We start from the raw sequence: 18,158 nt of genomic DNA on the forward strand, positions 1-18,158 counted from the left end.
AGTCAACTGTAGGGAGAGAGAGACCGTTTAGTGTCTAGTCAACTGTAGGGAGAGAGAGACCGTTTAGTGTCTAGTCAACTGTAGGGAGAGAGAGACCGTTTAGTGTCTAGTCAACTGCAGGGAGAGAGAGACCGTTTAGTGTCTAGTCAACTGCAGGGAGAGAGAGATCGTTTAGTGCCTAGTCAACTGCAGGGAGAGAGAGACCGTTTAGTGTCTAGTCAACTGCAGGGAGAGTGAGACCGTTTAGTGTCTAGTTAACTGCAGGGAGAGAGAGACCGTTTAGTGTCTAGTCAACTGTAGGGAGAGAGAGACCGTTTAGTGTCTAGTCAACTGCAGGGAGAGAGAGATCGTTTGGTCTTGTACTCTCACAGTGGTAAGTTTGCTCACTGTTTCTACCAGCACTCACAGTGGTAAGTTTGCTCACTGTTTCTACCAGCACTCACAGTGGTAAGTTTGCTCACTGTTTCTACCAGCTCTCTCACAGTGGTAAGTTTGCTCACTGTTTCTACCAGCTCTCTCACAGTGGTAAGTTTGCTCACTGTTTCTACCAGCTCTCTCACAGCGGTAAGTTTGCTCACTGTTTCTACCAGCTCTCTCACAGCGGTAAGTTTGCTCACTGTTTCTACCAGCTCTCTCACAGCGGTAAGTTTGCTCACTGTTTCTACCAGCTCTCACAGTGGTAAGTTTGCTCACTGTTTCTACCAGCACTCACAGTGGTAAGTTTGCTCACTGTTTCTACCAGCTCTCTCACAGCGGTAAGTTTGCTCACTGTTTTTACAAGCTCTCTCACAGCGGTAAGTTTGCTCACTGTTTCTACCAGCTCTCTCACAGTGGTAAGTTTGCTCACTGTTTCTACCAGCTCTCTCACAGTGGTAAGTTTGCTCACTGTTTCTACCAGCTCTCTCACAGTGGTAAGTTTGCTCACTGTTTCTACCAGCTCTCTCACAGTGGTAAGTTTGCTCACTGTTTCTACCAGCTCTCTCACAGCGGTAAGTTTGCTCACTGTTTCTACCAGCTCTCTCACAGCGGTAAGTTTGCTCACTGTTTCTACCAGCTCTCTCACAGTGGTAAGTTTGCTCACTGTTTCTACCACCTCTCTCACAGCGGTAAGTTTGCTCACTGTTTCTACCAGCTCTCACCGTGGTAAGTTTGCTCACTGTTTCTATCAGCTCTCACAGTCTCACATCAGAATTAGACTTTCATCCATGTTTCTCCAACGTCAAATTTTCAAAGTTGTTCCAAACGTCACATTTTGTGTTTATTAAGATTAGGGTTAAGTTTAGGCATGAACTGTAAATGTGTAAGCTAATGGCATTAGGTACCGGGTTAAGGTTTGGAATTGGCTTGAAACAAACATTACTTTAATCACTGGATTTGAACTTGGAACCTTTGGAATCAGAGGCTTCCATCCCTCATCCCCAATGCCCTAAACAGTACTGAAACCTACTGAAAGGTAACGGAGCTCACTGTTCCTCTAGTGGCTGGTTTCCATGGAATCTACTGACATCCTCAGACATGGATGGAAGTTGAACAGTGACATGGATCACGGGTGACCTGGCTGGTTACACTACAGTTTGCTTTTAGACAGAACCAGGAACCGGACTGTGTGGCTGTCAGAGCATTCATCAAATACTATGAGAATGACAAACAATAGACCTACTTACTTACCCTAATGTCTCCGTTTTGTAATAGGGCTTACTAAATCTTGACTCAACATTTTGTCGGCTCTTTGAGTGTTGAAGTCCAACCAGGTGTATTGGTGGAAGTCCAGGTTCACAAGGCCTAATGGTTCAACTAGGATTAAGGGATAATCCACCCTGGAAATGAAATGTGACGTGAACTTTACCTTTTTCAAACACAACTTTCTTGTTGTCTGCTTTTTTTTGTCAATTACAAAACTCCTTATAAGAAAAGTACAACATGTGTGAAGATGACTTTTCAACATTGCCTCTCCCTCGCGTTCTCACTACTTAGAAACATTTAATACTGTAGGGCGTCCTAACTGCCCCTATTCATGACGGTGCTAGCAGCCACGTGAGTGAGTGCTAGCTAGCTACCGACCACAACATTAGGCTAGCCAAGACCAACAACACAAACAAACAAACCATAATGCTACAAGTAAGGAGTGGAGTTATAAACAGACTATACTACACAAGTTAAAAGTCTCACCTGTGATTAAATGTTTAGCACACACATAGCTACGTGTAGCCTACTTAGACACCGGGTCCCCACTATTTCTCACTCTCCCATGACGAATAGCCTGAAGCCACAGGGCTCTGCATTTCGAACAGTGGGGTGGGAATTTTGATCTGGTTCCACGTACATTGAACAACATAACAGCTTTTCAGCATGTTTTGTTATTTCCTTTTTATAATGTTTCACTGAATACAACAGCAGGGGTACGGGGTACAATGGGAAATGCTTGTTTATCCCAATTTGGGGGATATTATTACGTGAATATCAACTCTAAGTATAGAGGATAACAAACTATGACAGGTTTGGGGCGGCAGGGTAGCCTAGTGGTTAGAGCGTTGGACTAGTAACCAAAAGGTTGCAAGTTCAAATCCCCAAGCTGACAAGGTACAAATCTGTCATTCTGCCCCTGAACAGGCACTGTTCCTAGGCTGTCATTGAAAATAAGAATTTGTTCTTAACCGACTTGCCGAGTTAAATGAATAAACAACATTTCATAACAATTACCTGCACTCCAGATCACCCAATAAGACAATGTCTACATCTTCATGACAAAATATACATTTTGTTCAAATGTCCTCAAAGTACACATTGTGCCATTAGAATAATATCCTTTCTTCCTTCAACTACCATGATGCAAAGCGGTTTTCTCTCTCATCTTCCTACTTGCAGGCTCGCAGGGCCCTAACGCATTAACATAGCAACTAGACCAATAGCGTTCAGCTAGAAAGGACATCTCTACCAGGTTGAACATGTTGAGATTGTAACTTATTAAATGATAGTGCAGTTTGTTTCAGGTATTGTACAACTAGCTAACTACTTCACATGCTGACACTGACGTTGGTATTCTTTTGTGTAGCTACGTTTTTTCAGCTTGCTACCTAGCTGGCCAGACAGCCTTTATAGAGAGTGCATTGCATTGTGGGTTTTATAGTTGGCTTTAGTTCTGCAGATTTCTGCAAAAATGTTCACATGTTACTTCCTAACTTATTATACTGACGTTTATAAACTGGGTGGTTCGATCCCTGAATGCTGATTGGCTGAAAGCCGTGGTATATCAGACCGTATACCATGGGTATGAGAAAACATGTATTTTTTACTTTATGTTGGTAACCAGTTTGTAATAGCAATAAGGCACCTCAGGGTTTGTGATATACGGCCAATATACCACAGCTAAGGGCTGTGTCCAAGCACTCCGCGTTGTCGAGCGTAACAACAGCCCTTAGCCGTGGTATATCTGCCATATACCACAGCTAAGGGCTGTGTCCTAGCACTCCGCGTTGTTGTGCGTAACAACAGCCCTTAGCTGTGGTATATCTGCCACATACCACAACTAAGGGCTGTGTCCTAGCACTCCGCGTTGTCGTGCGTAACAACAGCCCTTAGCCGTGGTATATCTGCCACATACCACACCCCCCCGGGTCTTACTGCTTAAATAAACCACATATGTTGTTCTCACATATTTCCGTTATTTAACCATGTAAATCATAGAAAGTTGTGGTTTTGAATGGATTATTCCTTTAAGGTAATTGAGTTTGTGTCACAAATCACAACCTATTGTCACGCCCTGACCTTAAAGCTTGTTATGTCTCTATTTGGGTTTGGTCAGGGTGTGATTTGGGTGGGCATTCTATGTTCTTTTTTAAATGTTTTTGTATTTCCTTGTTTTGGCCGGGTTGGTAAGGTTCTCAATCAGGGACAGCTGTCTATCGTTGTCTCTGATTGGGAACCATACTTAGGTAGCTTTTCCCCCACATGGTGTTTGTGGGTAGTTATTTTCTGTTTAGTGTTTTCTGCACCTGACAGGACTGTTTCGGTTTGGTTTATTCTCTTTGTTGTTTTGTTATAGTGTTCAGTTTAAATAAAAAGCATGAACACTCACCACGCTGTGCTTTGGTCCGATTATTCCTCTTCAGACGACGACACCCGTTACACCTATTCTCTATACAGTGCACTTTTTACCCCTTTTTCTCTACAATTTCATGGTATCTAAATGACATTTACAGTCTTGTCTCATCACTGTAACTCCCGTACGGACTCGGGAGAGGCGAAGGTCGAGAGCCGCACGTCCCCCGAAACACAACCCAACCACAACCCAACCAAGCTGCACTGCTTCTTGATTAACCCGGAAGCCTGCCACGCCAATGTGTCAGAGGGAACACCATACACCTGGCAACCATGTCAGCTCGCCACAGGAGTCGCTGGTGCGCGATGGGACAAGGATATCCCTGCCGGCCAAACCCTCCCCTAACCCGGACGACGCTGAGCCAATTGTGCGCTGCCCCATGGGTCTCCCGGTTACAGCCGGCTGCGACAGAGACTGGACTCATAGGAATAGGGGGACATTTGGCATGCAGACAAATGTGCTAGACAGAAGGTCAATGTCCAGGATATTACGGTACGTATTGTGTCTATACAGATAAGGTTTAGCTTTGATCAGATGTTCACGTTTAGAGAGTATTATATTGAATGTGTTTAGAGATCACTGTATAGTGTAAAGTGTCATGTGTACTGGGGCACACCGTAGCAAAACTCTGCAACTCTAGCATGTATACGTGCAACAGGAAACAGACAGGGGCTTGAAACCTGAGGCTGCTCTACCTGCTGCTTCTAGCTCTCTGAGAGAGAGAGAGAGAGAGAGAGAGAGAGAGAGAGAGAGAGAGAAAGGAAGGAAGGGTGCCAAGGAAAGCCTGGAAGGACAGAGGGAGAGGGGGGAGAGAGGGTGGGCCAGAGATGGAAGGATAAAAAGAGATAGAGAGAGGGGGGAGAGAGGGAGATCACGGGGTGGAGAGAAGAGGAGGGTGAGAAAGAGAGAGATGGGTGGAGGGAGGGGAAAAGAGAGGTGTAGAGACAATCACAGATAGATAAAGAAAGAGACAGACAGAAAGAGCGGTGGAGAGACGGAGGGAGGGAAAGAGAGACAGAGAGAGTGATCCTAAACGGAGGGGTGGAATTCTCCTCTGACACAGACCTGTCAGCACTCCCCGCAGTCACCTCAGAGCTCTGTCATCCCCATGGCGACGACGGAATGTTTTCTTTAATAATAGGCAACTTGGAACCCTGCGAGTGTCCCCGCACACAGATATTCTTACTCATGCTGTACCAACACCTGTCAAAAGAAGTGCTGCCCTCAGATCTTGACGAGGAAGACTGCTACTGCTAGGAAATCCTTAGGCTGGGCGTACACACACACAACTGCACACACCCGCGAGCACACACACACACACAAAACCTTTGTACACACACACACACTCACTCACTCACTCATTCACTCACTCACACACACACACACACACACACACACACACACACACACACACACCACACACCACACACCACACACACACACACACACACACACACACACACACACACACACACACACGTGCGCCCTGACAGATCGGAAGACTTAATTCCCCAAAAAGAAGCCTGAAGCAAAATATAGTTTGACAACAAATCTATCTCTCTGACAAAACAGCTGACATCTGGACTTAGGAACTCAGGGGAAGAATGTGAAAGGAACAAATTAGAGGTTATTGTTCATAGAGGGATGTTAGGACTGAGAGAGATTGTAGGGGCCAGTATGTGATGTAATCTATCTCCACTGTCTGAGTGTCTTTGCACTGTGTGAATGTGGAGGAGGAAGGAGGTGCTTTGGTTCTGTCTCGTTGACGTTCCGCGATTACAGAAGAGCGAGACTGGCTTGTTGACAACATGGGCAGGGACGGAGGAAGCTTGGAGGAGGCACGAGGAGGACCAGACGAGGCGTCAAGGAGCTTGATCTTTGTCCTCTACCCTGTTATTTTGCCATATGGAGATGTTGAAAACCACTCTCTTTTCTGATACGTTTGGTTTAACTCTGACTTGAATATTATTGTGAGACCCTGGAGGCAATGCCATGATCTGTATAGGGATGATGAGATATCAATTTCATTCAAAGTCGTCCTCCCAACTCTCCTTGAAATGAACCAGGCCTACACCACATCATGAGAATCATTGAGTGAAATGTACTGTACCAGAGCACCATAATAGCCCTTGCAGCATTTTCCCAGAATCGTATAATTATAATGTCTATTCACATGTCATTGTGGCTTAATTCCTCTTAATAAAGACCAAGTACAGAATGTGCTCATTAAAGCAGTAATGGATACGAGGCGTTGTATCTCCAGTTCCTTAATACTATTGTTAACAATGGGAGAGACACCGTATCCCAGAGTGCTTGGCAGCGCTAACGCTAGCTAGCCGGGGCTAGTCTGGCTCTGCGGTCTGTGTCTTTGTCACTCACCTGGTTGGCTGGTGGGAAGAAAATGGCTGATACAGGTACAGTAGGACAGGTGATACCATAGGAATCTCTGAGGATCTGGGAAATTAAGGCCAATTGTTTTGTTGTGCATATTACTGTGAGAGTTTCTCCGGTGGGAAAGAGATCATGTTTTCTTTCTGCTTGGTAAATGACAGAGATCACTCTGTCACTATTTTACACAGGCAGTAGGTAGCCTAGCGATTAGAGCATTTGGCCAGTAACTAAAAGGTTGCTAGTTTGACTCCCCGAGCCGACAATGGGGGAAAAAATCTGTTGATGTGCCCATGAGCAAGGCTGTTAGCTCTAATTGTTCAAGGGTTGTCTCTCAGGGAGATCAGGATCTGGGGAAAAAACTAGATTTCCAATCAAAACATGCATTTTAATACACACTTGTACATGTGTGAAATAGGACAAATATAAGCACCCACCAAACTATTGTTATCGTGTGTAACCAAAGTGACCAGTGTCCCCATTGGTGACATGTTCCTAACATGTCATTACAAGGTGAAATGCCATTAAAGAGACTATGTTGTCTCAATATCAACTAATTGAACTTTTTTTAAATGACACATCCAAACTGTCCATAGGTTTTTCCCTGGTCTGCTCCTGCAGTTCCCGTGACATACTGTATGTACAGTACTGCATGTACATTGTGATTTTACATGAGCAGGATGGACTTTCTGAGGATGGCCCATGATGATGTGAATCCATTCCACTGCACTATTTACAGAGAGGGGAGACTTGACAGAGAAATCAATGCTGTCTGCATCACTAATACCAGAAATTCAACTCTGCATTTACCTCCATGCCACGGTAACTATTGACTTATCTTGCCAAAACTATCGTAGGGTGAAAACACATAATACTGAAAACTTCACAGAGATTGTCACGAAAGTGTAGGAATAGAGATGCTTTTTTTATAGCAGTAAATTTCCAAAGATTATATTTTTCTCATTGTATTTCTCTGACTGTGGGTGTAGCTTTGTGTTTTACTCACATACTCACATTCTGAAAATGTATTGTGTTTTTAAATGTGCCATGGCCTGGCTGTTTGACAGGGTGGTGTAGGGTGAAGCTATCCCTAGACGCTGATCTTGGGTCAGTTTAGCATTTTCCCCACTATTGGTTAAAGGTAGGATTAGGGGAGGAAAGCTGATCTTATATCTGCACCAGAGGAGTCTGGTGGAGGAGCTATAGGAAGACGGGCTCATTGTAATGGCTGGAATTGAATAAATGGAATGGTATCAAACACATATATGGAAACCACATGTTTGACTCTGTTCCATGAATTCCATTCCAGTCATTACAACAAGCCCACTCCTCCCACCAGCCTCCTCTGATCTGCACCTAGAGTAAACTTCACCTCGGAGCATGACAGGACAGTGGGGATGAGAACTGTTTAATATAAAAGTCACCTGATTAAAAAAAAAATGTTAGATTGTGTAGAGAGAGAGAGAGACAGAGAGAGGAGGGAGGGAGAGAGAGGAGAGGAGAGAGAGAGAGGAGAGAGAGAGGAGAGGAGAGATGGGAAAGAGAGAGGAGAGAGAGAGAGAGAGAGAGGAGAGAGAGAGAGAGAGAGAGACAGAGAGATGAGGGAGGGAGAGAGAGGAGAGGAGAGATGGGAAAGAGAGAGGAGAGAGAGAGAGAGAGAGGAGAGGAGAGATGGGAAAGAGAGAGGAGAGAGAGAGAGAGAGAGAGGAGAGAGAGAGAGAGAGCGAGAGAGAGAGAGGAGAGAAAGACAGACTGAGAGAGAGAGAGAGAGAGGAGGGAGAGACAGAGAGATGAGGGAGGGAGAGAGAGGAGAGGAGAGATGGGAAAGAGAGAGGAGAGAGAGAGAGAGAGGAGAGAGAGAGAGAGAGAGAGAGAGAGGAGAGAAAGACAGACTGAGAGAGAGAGAGAGAGAGAGACAGAGAGATGAGGGAGGGAGAGAGAGGAGAGGAGAGATGGGAAAGAGAGAGGAGAGAGAGAGAGAGAGGAGAGAGAGAGAGAGAGAGAGAGAGAGGAGAGAAAGACAGACTGAGAGAGAGAGAGAGAGAGAGGAGAGAAGAGAGAGAGAGTGAGAGAGAGGAGAGAGAGAGAGAGAGAGAGCGAGAGAGAGAGAGGAGAGAAGAGAGAGAGAGTGAGAGAGAGGAGAGAGAGAGAGAGAGAGCGAGAGAGAGAGAGAGAGGAGAGAAAGACAGACTGAGAGAGAGAGAGAGAGAGGAGAGAAGAGAGAGAGAGTGAGAGAGAGGAGAGAGAGAGTGAAAGAGAGAGAAAATTAGAGAGTGGAGGGAGGGATAGAGAGAGCGCTAGAGGGGAGAGAGAGTAGAGCGAGAGGAGGGAGAGACAGATAGATGGAGAGAGAGAGAGAGAGAGAGAGAGAGAGAGAGAGCAAGATAGGAGGGAGGGAGAGAGAGAGAGACAGATAAAGAGTGGAGGGAGAGAGAGCGAGCGAGAGAGCGAGAGAGAGAAGAGGGAGAGGGAGAGATAGAGGGAGAGACAGAGAGAGGGGGGGAGTGAGAGAGAGACAGATAAAGAGTGGAGGGAGGGAGTGTGGGAATCACCTAGAATTGGGCCCTGACTGTAAATCTCTGTATAAAGCAAAGCAGTGCGACACAAACAACAGCACAGAGTTACACATGGAATAAACAAACGTACAGTCAATAACACAATAGAAAAAACATAAAGTCTATATACAGTGTGTTCAAATGGCGTGAGGAGGTAGGGAATAAATAGGCCATAGTAGCAAAGTAATTACAGTTTTGAAAATTAACACTGGAGTGATAGATGAGCAGATGATGATGTGCAAGTAGAAATACTGGTGTGCAAAAGAACAGAAAAGTAAATAAAACTATATGAGGATGAGGTAGCGATCGGTTAGCTGCTCAGATAGCTGATGTTTAAAGTTACCAGTGAGATATACCTGCAGGAGCACGTGCTACAGGTGGGTGTTGTTATTGTGACCAGTGAGCTGAGATAAGGCGGAGCTTTACCTAGCATAGACTTGTAGATGAACTGGAGCCAGTGGGTCTTGCGATAAATATGTAGCGAGGGCCGCAGTGGTGGGTGGCATAAGGGGCTTTGGTGACAAAACGGATGGCACTGTGATAGACTGCATCCAGTTTGCTGAGTAGAGTATTGGAAGATAATTTGTAAATGACATCGCCGAAGTCGAGTATCGGTAGGATAGTCAGTTTTACAAGGGTATGTTTGGCGGGGTGAGTGAAGGAGGCTTTGTTGTGAAATAGGAAGCCGATTCTAGATTTCATTTTGGATTGGAGATGTTTAATATGAGTCTGGAAGGAGAGTTTACAGTCTAGCCAGACACCTAGGATTTTGTAGTTGTCCACATATTCTAAGTCAGAACCGTCCAGAGTAGTGATGCTAGTCGGGCGGGCGGGTGCGGTGCGGACAGAATCTGGGCCTGGGTCTCTGTTCACAAACACACCACACAGAGCCCCAGGACAGCAACACTATTAGACCCAACCAAATCATGAGACACATTGGGAAGAATTAACAAAAACTAGGCAACTAGAATACTATTTGGCCCTGAACAGAGAGTACACAGTGGCTGAACACCTGACCACTGTGACTGACCCAAACTTAAGGAAAGCTTTGACTATGTGCAGACTCAGTATTGGTTGAAATACCAGTAGATGTGGGTCCATCACAGCAGAAAGATCACAGCAGCAAGATGTGTGACCTGTTGCCACTAGAAACACCATTGTAAATATAACCCATATTTATGTTCATTTGTTTTATTACAACACTGTATAGACATGATATTACATATGGAATGTCTTTATTACTTTGGAACTTCTGTGAGTGTAATGTTTACTGTTCATTTTTATTGTTTATTTCACTTTTGTTTATTATCTACTTCACTTGCTTTGGCAATGTTAACATTTGTTTCCCATGCCAATAAAGCCCTTAAATTGAATTGAGAATGCGAGAGAGATGAGAGAGAGAGAAAGAAAGAGGGAAAGAGAGAGTGCACTTTACATCTGTGTGTCTGTGTGTTTCTGTTTGTCCACACATCCACCACCAACTACATCAGTGAAAGTGATAAAAACTCTCCCAAGCAGCAGAAGGCCAACAGCAGGTCCATCCTCTCCATCCTCTCCATCCTCTCCATGAATAGTTAGCATACAGACCTTATAGCCTCATCATGTGTCTTCCATTGACTCATGATGGTCAGCAATCAGGCAGGGCCTGTAGTAAGTTAGCAGGCAGGCAGGCAGGCAGGCAACAGGGCCTGTAGTAAATTAGCAGGCAGGCAGTCAGGCAGCAGTTTCCTGTAGTAAGTTAGCAAGCAGGCAGGCAGGCAGGGAGCAGGGCCTGTAGTAAGTTAGCAAGCAGGCAGGCAGGTAACATGGCCTGTAGTAAGTTAGAAAGCAGGCAGGCAGGTAACAGGGCCTGTAGTAAGTTAGAAAGCAGGCAGGCAGGTAACAGGGCCTGCAGTAAGTTAGCAGGCAGACAGCAGGGCCTGTAGTAAGTTAGCAGAACAGGGCCTGTAGTAAGTTAGCAGGCAGGCAGCAGGGCCTCCAGTAAGTTAGCAGGCAGGCAGGCATGCATCGATGCATCGATCCAAGATCGCATAGCAGTTCAGACGTCTTTTGTCCTCGTCTTGTCGTGTCCTGTATATATATATATTTACAACTTTTTTCACATACATTTTATTTTGATTTTCCATCAACTCATCTTCTAAACACTCTCCTGCAACCAGCCTCACCAATTTATATTTATAAAAAAGTATTATTTACCTCAGATCTGCAATCCTTCAGGAAGCTAGCCAGAAACTCCAGGAGGCTGGCCAGAAACTAGCCAGAAGCTAGCCAGGAGCTAGCCCAGAAGCTAATCAGAAGCTAACCACGGTTTGTGGTCATCGGCTGTCCTTTAGCTCGAAAATCTATCGAAAATCTATCGCCAGTTTTGTACGGCGCAGCGCGGCTCGGAACGGAACATACCGGACCAATTTTTCTCTCCATGTCCCTGGATTTCAACTGCTCTCTGGACATTCATACCCGGATCTCACAGCTAGCTAGCTGCTATCCGTGTGACAGTCGGCTTTCGTCGATTCCGGAGCAAACATCGATTGTTCCGGTGCTAGCCAGCTCCGTCAATCACGCCTGAGTTCCATCATTCACTCCTGGGCTGCAGTCACCTATCCGGACCCGTTTCACTGCCTACGCGGAGCCCCACCGGGCCTTCACAACCGGACTGCCGACGTTATCTACCTGAAGGAGATCCGGCTGGTTCCTCTGTCGCGACGTTACCGGAACGCCCATCTGCGGCCCGCTAACCGTTAGCTGTCTTTCCGGCTGCTATCTGAATAGACAATCGGACAATTTATTTATTTGAATTATTATGTTTTCTTCTCGGGCCTCTATAACTATATCTATTGTTCTTATTTTTGTTGTTGTTGTGTGATTTGGATTAATCCCCTCTACCACACGGAACCCCACTAATCTACTGACCGAACGCAAGAGGTGGCTAACAACAGACTCCATCCTATGCTAGCTTGCTACCGGTTGGCTTGGCTAGCTGTCTAAATCGCCGTGACCCTAAACCAACCTCTCCACTCACTGGACCCTTTTGATCACTCGACTAAGCATGCCTCTCCTTAATGTCAATATGTCTTGTCCATTGCTGTTCTGGTTAGTGTTTATTGGCTTATTTCACTGTAGAGCCTCTAGTCCTGCTCACTATACCTTATCCAACCTATTAGTTCCACCACCCACACATGCAATGACATCTCCTGGTTTCAATGATGTTTCTAGAGACAATATCTCTCTCTTCATCACTCAATACCTAGGTTTACCTCCACTGTATTCACATCCTACCTTACCTTTGTCTGTACATTATACCTTGATGCTATTTTATCGCCCCCAGAAACCTCCTTTTACTCTCTGTTCCAGACGTTCTAGACGACCAATTCTTATTGCTTTTAGTCGCACCCTTATTCTACTCCTCCTATGTTCCTCTGGCGATGTAGAGGTGAATCCAGGCCCTGCAGTGCCTAGCTCCACTCCTATTCCCCAGGCGCTCTCTTTTGACGACTTCTGTAACCGTAATAGCCTTGGTTTCATGCATGTTAACATTAGAAGCCTCCTCCCTAAGTTTGTTCTATTCACTGCTTTAGCACACTCTGCCAACACGGATGTTCTAGCTGTGTCTGAATCCTGGCTTAGGAAGACCACCAAAAATTCAGACATTTTAATTCCAAACTACAACATTTTCAGACAAGATAGAACTGCCAAAGGGGGCGTTGTTGCAATCTACTGCAAAGATAGCCTGCAGAGTTCTGTCCTACTATCCAGGTCTGTACCCAAACAATTTGAACTTCTACTTTTAAAAATCCACCTTTCTAAAAACAAGTCTCTCACCGTTGCCGCCTGCTATAGACCACCCTCTGCCCCCAGCTGTGCTCTGGACACCATATGTGAACTCATTGCCCCCCATCTATCTTCAGAGCTCGTGCTGCTAGGCGACCTAAACTGGAACATGCTTAACACCCCAGCCATCCTACAATCTAAACTTGATGCCCTCAATCTCACACAAATTATCAATGAACCTACCAGGTACCTCCCCAAAGCCTTAAACACGGGCACCCTCATAGATATCATCCTAACCAACTTCCCCTCTAAATACACCTCTGCTGTCTTCAACCAAGATCTCAGCGATCACTGCCTCATTGCCTGCATCCGTAATGGGTCAGCGGTCAAACGACCTCCTCTCATCACTGTAAAACGCTCCCTGAAACACTTCAGCGAGCAGGCCTTTCTAATCGACCTGGCCGGGGTATTCTGGAAGGATATTGACCTCATCCCGTCAGTAGAGGATGCCTGGATATTTTTTTTAAATGCCTTCCTAACCATCTTAAATAAACATGCCCCATTCAAGAAATTTAGAACCAGGAACAGATATAGCCCTTGGTTCTCCCCAGACCTGACTGCCCTTAATCAACACAAAAACGTCCTATGGCGTTCTGCATTAGCATCGAACAGCCCCCGTGATATGCAGCTGTTCAGGGAAGCTAGAAACCATTATACACAGGCAGTTAGAAAAGCCAAGGCTAGCTTTTTCAAGCAGAAATTTGCTTCTTGCAACACTAACTCAAAAAAGTTCTGGGACACTGTAAAGTCCATGGAGAATAAGAACACCTCCTCCCAGCTGCCCACTGCACTGAAGATAGGAAACACTGTCACCACTGATAAATCCACCATAATTGAAAATTTCAATAAGCATTTTTCTACTGCTGGCCATGCTTTCCACCTGGCTACTCCTACCCCTGTCAACAGCACTGCACCCCCAACAGCAACTCGCCCAAGCCTTCCCCATTTCTCCTTCTCCCAAATCCATTCAGCTGATGTTCTGAAAGAGCTGCAAAATCTGGACCCCTACAAATCAGCCGGGCTAGACAATCTGGACCCTTTCTTTCTAAAATTATCTGCCGAAATTGTTGCCACCCCTATTACTAGCCTGTTCAACCTCTCTTTCGTGTCGTCTGAGATTCCCAAAGATTGGAAAGCAGCTGCGGTCATCCCCCTCTTCAAAGGGGGGGACACTCTTGACCCAAACTGCTACAGACCTATATCTATCCTACCATGCCTTTCTAAGGTCTTCGAAAGCCAAGTCAACAAACAGATTACCGACCATTTTGAATCTCACCATACCTTCTCTGCTATGCAATCTGGTTTCAGAGCTGGTCATGGGTGCACCTCAGCCACGCTCAAGGTCCTAAACGATATCTTAACCGCCATCGATAAGAAACATTACTGTGCAGCCGTATTCATTGATCTGGCCAAGGCTTTCGACTCTGTCAATCACCACATCCTCATCGGCAGACTCAACAGCCTTGGTTTCTCAAATGATTGCCTCGCCTGGTTCACCAACTACTTCTCTGATAGAGTTCAGTGTGTCAAATCTGAGGGTCTGTTGTCCGGACCTCTGGCAGTCTCTATGGGGGTGCCACAGGGTTCAATTCTTGGACCGACTCTCTTCTCTGTATACATCAATGAGGTCGCTCTTGCTGCTGGTGAGTCTCTGATCCACCTCTACGCAGACGACACCATTCTGTATACTTCCGGCCCTTCTTTGGACACTGTGTTAACAACCCTCCAGGCAAGCTTCAATGCCATACAACTCTCCTTCCGTGGCCTCCAACTGCTCTTAAATACAAGTAAAACTAAATGCATGCTCTTCAACCGATCACTACCTGCACCTGTAATTCTACGGACCCTGTAGATGGGTGCGCCCTCGACAAGGATGGGGGGGGGGGGGGAAGACGAGCGGGGGCGCGAAGGACGGGCTTGATGCAGGAGACATGGAAGACCGGGTGGACGCGACGAAGGTATCGCGGAAGAAGAAGTCGAACTGCGACAGGATTAATGACCCGAGAAATACGGAACGGACCAATGAACCGCGGGGTCAACTTGCGAGAAGCCGTCTTAAGGGGAAGGTTCTGAGTGGAGAGCCAAACTCTCTGACCGCGACAATATCTAGGACTCTTAGTTCTACGCTTATTAGCAGCCCTCACAGTCTGCGTCCTATAACGGCAAAGTGCAGACCTGACCCTCTTCCAGGTGCGCTCGCAACGTTGGACAAAAGCCTGAGCGGAGGGGACGCTGGACTCGGCGAACTGAGATGAGAACAGCGGAGGCTGGTACCCGAGGCTACTCTGAAAAGGAGATAGCCCGGTCGCAGACGAAGGAAGCGAGTTGTGGGCGTATTCTGCCCAGGGGAGCTGTTCTGACCAAGACGCAGGGTTACGAAAAGAAAGACTGCGTAAGATGCGACCAATAGTCTGATTGGCCCGTTCTGCTTGACCGTTAGACTGGGGGTGAAAGCCGGAAGAGAGACTGACGGAAGCCCCAATCAAACGGCAAAACTCCCTCCAAAATTGAGACGTGAATTGCGGACCTCTGTCCGAAACGACGTCTGACGGAAGGCCATGAATTCTGAAAACATTCTCGATGATGATTTGTGCCGTCTCTTTAGCAGAAGGAAGCTTAGCAAGGGGAATGAAATGAGCCGCCTTAGAGAACCTATCGACAACCGTAAGAATAACAGTCTTCCCCGCTGACGAAGGCAGTCCGGTGACAAAATCTAAGGCGATGTGAGACCACGGTCGAGAGGGAATAGGAAGCGGCCTGAGACGGCCGGCAGGAGGAGAGTTACCGGACTTAGTCTGCGCGCAGACCGAACAAGCAGCCACGAAACGACGCGTGTCATGCTCCCGGGTGGGCCACCAAAAACGCTGGCGAATGGAAGCAAGCGTACCCCGAACGCCAGGGTGGCCGGCTAACTTGGCAGAGTGAGCCCACTGAAGAACGGCCAGACGAGTAGGAACGGGAACGAAAAGAAGGTTCCTAGGACAAGCGCGCGGCGACGGAGTGTGAGTGAGCGCTTGTTTTACCTGCCTCTCAATTCCCCAGACAGTCAACCCGACAACACGCCCCTCAGGGAGAATCTTCTCGGGGTCAGTGGAGGCTACTGAAGAACTGAAGAGACGAGACAAAGCATCAGGCTTGGTGTTCTTAGAGCCCGGACGATAAGAAATCACGAACTCGAAACGAGCGAAAAACAGCGCCCAACGCGCCTGACGCGCATTAAGTCGTTTGGCAGAACGGATGTACTCAAGGTTCCTATGGTCAGTCCAAACGACAAAAGGAACGGTCGCCCCCTCCAACCACTGTCGCCATTCGCCTAGGGCTAACCGGATGGCGAGCAGTTCGCGGTTACCCACATCATAGTTACGTTCCGACGGCGACAGGCGATGAGAAAAATACGCGCATGGGTGGACCTTGTCGTCAGAGAGGGAGCGCTGAGAAAGGATGGCTCCCACGCCCACCTCTGACGCGTCAACCTCGACAACGAACTGTCTAGAGACGTCAGGTGTAACAAGGATAGGAGCGGATGTAAAACGATTCTTGAGGAGATCAAAAGCTCCCTGGGCGGAAACGGACCACTTAAAGCACGTCTTGACAGAAGTAAGGGCTGTGAGAGGAGCTGCCACCTGACCGAAATTACGGATGAAACGACGATAGAAGTTCGCGAAGCCGAGAAAGCGCTGCAGCTCGACGCGTGACTTAGGGACGGGCCAATCAATGACAGCTTGGACCTTAGCGGGATCCATCTTAATGCCTTCAGCGGAAATAACAGAACCGAGAAATGTGACGGAGGAGGCATGAAAAGTGCACTTCTCAGCCTTCACAAAAAGACAATTCTCTAAAAGGCGCTGGAGGACACGTCGAACGTGCTGAACATGAATCTGGAGTGACGGTGAAAAAATCAGGATATCGTCAAGGTAAACGAAAACAAAGATGTTCAGCATGTCTCTCAGGACATCATTGACTAATGCCTGAAAGACAGCTGGAGCGTTAGCGAGGCCGAAAGGAAGAACCCGGTATTCAAAGTGCCCTAACGGAGTGTTAAACGCCGTCTTCCACTCGTCCCCCTCCCTGATGCGCACGAGATGGTAAGCGTTACGAAGGTCCAACTTAGTGAAAAACCTGGCTCCCTGCAGGATCTCGAAGGCTGAAGACATAAGAGGAAGCGGATAACGATTCTTCACTGTTATGTCATTCAGCCCTCGATAATCTATGCAGGGGCGCAGAGACCCGTCCTTCTTCTTGACAAAAAAAAACCCCGCTCCGGCGGGAGAGGAGGAGGGGACTATGGTACCGGCGTCAAGAGCTACAGACAAATAATCTTCGAGAGCCTTACGTTCGGGAGCCGACAGAGAGTATAGTCTACCCCGGGGGGGGGTGGTTCCCGGAAGGAGATCAATACTACAATCATACGACCGGTGTGGAGGAAGAGAGGTGGCCCTGGACCGACTGAACACCGTGCGCAGATCGTGATATTCCTCCGGCACCCCTGTCAAATCACCAGGCTCCTCCTGTGAAGAAGAGACAGAGGAAACAGGAGGGATAGCAGACATTAAACATTTCACATGACAAGAGACGTTCCAGGAGAGGATAGAATTACTAGACCAATTAATGGAAGGATTATGACAAACTAGCCAGGGATGGCCCAAAACAACAGGTGTAAAAGGTGAACGAAAAATTAAAAAAGAAATGGTTTCACTATGATTACCAGAAACAGTGAGGGTTAAAGGTAGCGTCTCACGCTGAATCCTGGGGAGAGGACTACCATCCAGGGCGAACAAGGCCGTGGGCTCCTTTAACTGTCTGAGAGGAATGTCATGTTCCCGAGCCCAGGTCTCGTCCATAAAACAGCCCTCCGCCCCAGAGTCTATTAAGGCACTGCAGGAAGCTGACGAACCGGTCCAGCGTAGATGGACCGACAAGGTAGTGCAGGATCTTGAAGGAGAGACAGGAGTAGTAGCGCTCACCAGTAGCCCTCCGCTTACTGACGAGCTCTGGCCTTTTACTGGACATGAAGTGACAAAATGACCAGCGGAACCGCAATAGAGACAGAGGCGGTTGGTGATTCTCCGTTCCCTCTCCTTAGTCGAGATGCGGATACCTCCCAGCTGCATGGGCTCAGCACCCGAGCCGGCAGAGGAAGATGGTAGTGATGCGGAGAGGGAGGCGACGGAGAGCGCGAGCTCCTTTCCACGAGCTCGGTGACGAAGATCAACCCGTCGCTCAATGCGAATAGCGAGTTCAATCAAGGAATCCACGCTGGAAGGAACCTCCCGGGAGAGAATCTCATC

The sequence above is a fragment of the Oncorhynchus mykiss genome, chromosome 13 (assembly GCF_013265735.2).
Source record: "Oncorhynchus mykiss isolate Arlee chromosome 13, USDA_OmykA_1.1, whole genome shotgun sequence".
Classification (NCBI taxonomy): Eukaryota; Metazoa; Chordata; class Actinopteri; order Salmoniformes; family Salmonidae; genus Oncorhynchus; species Oncorhynchus mykiss.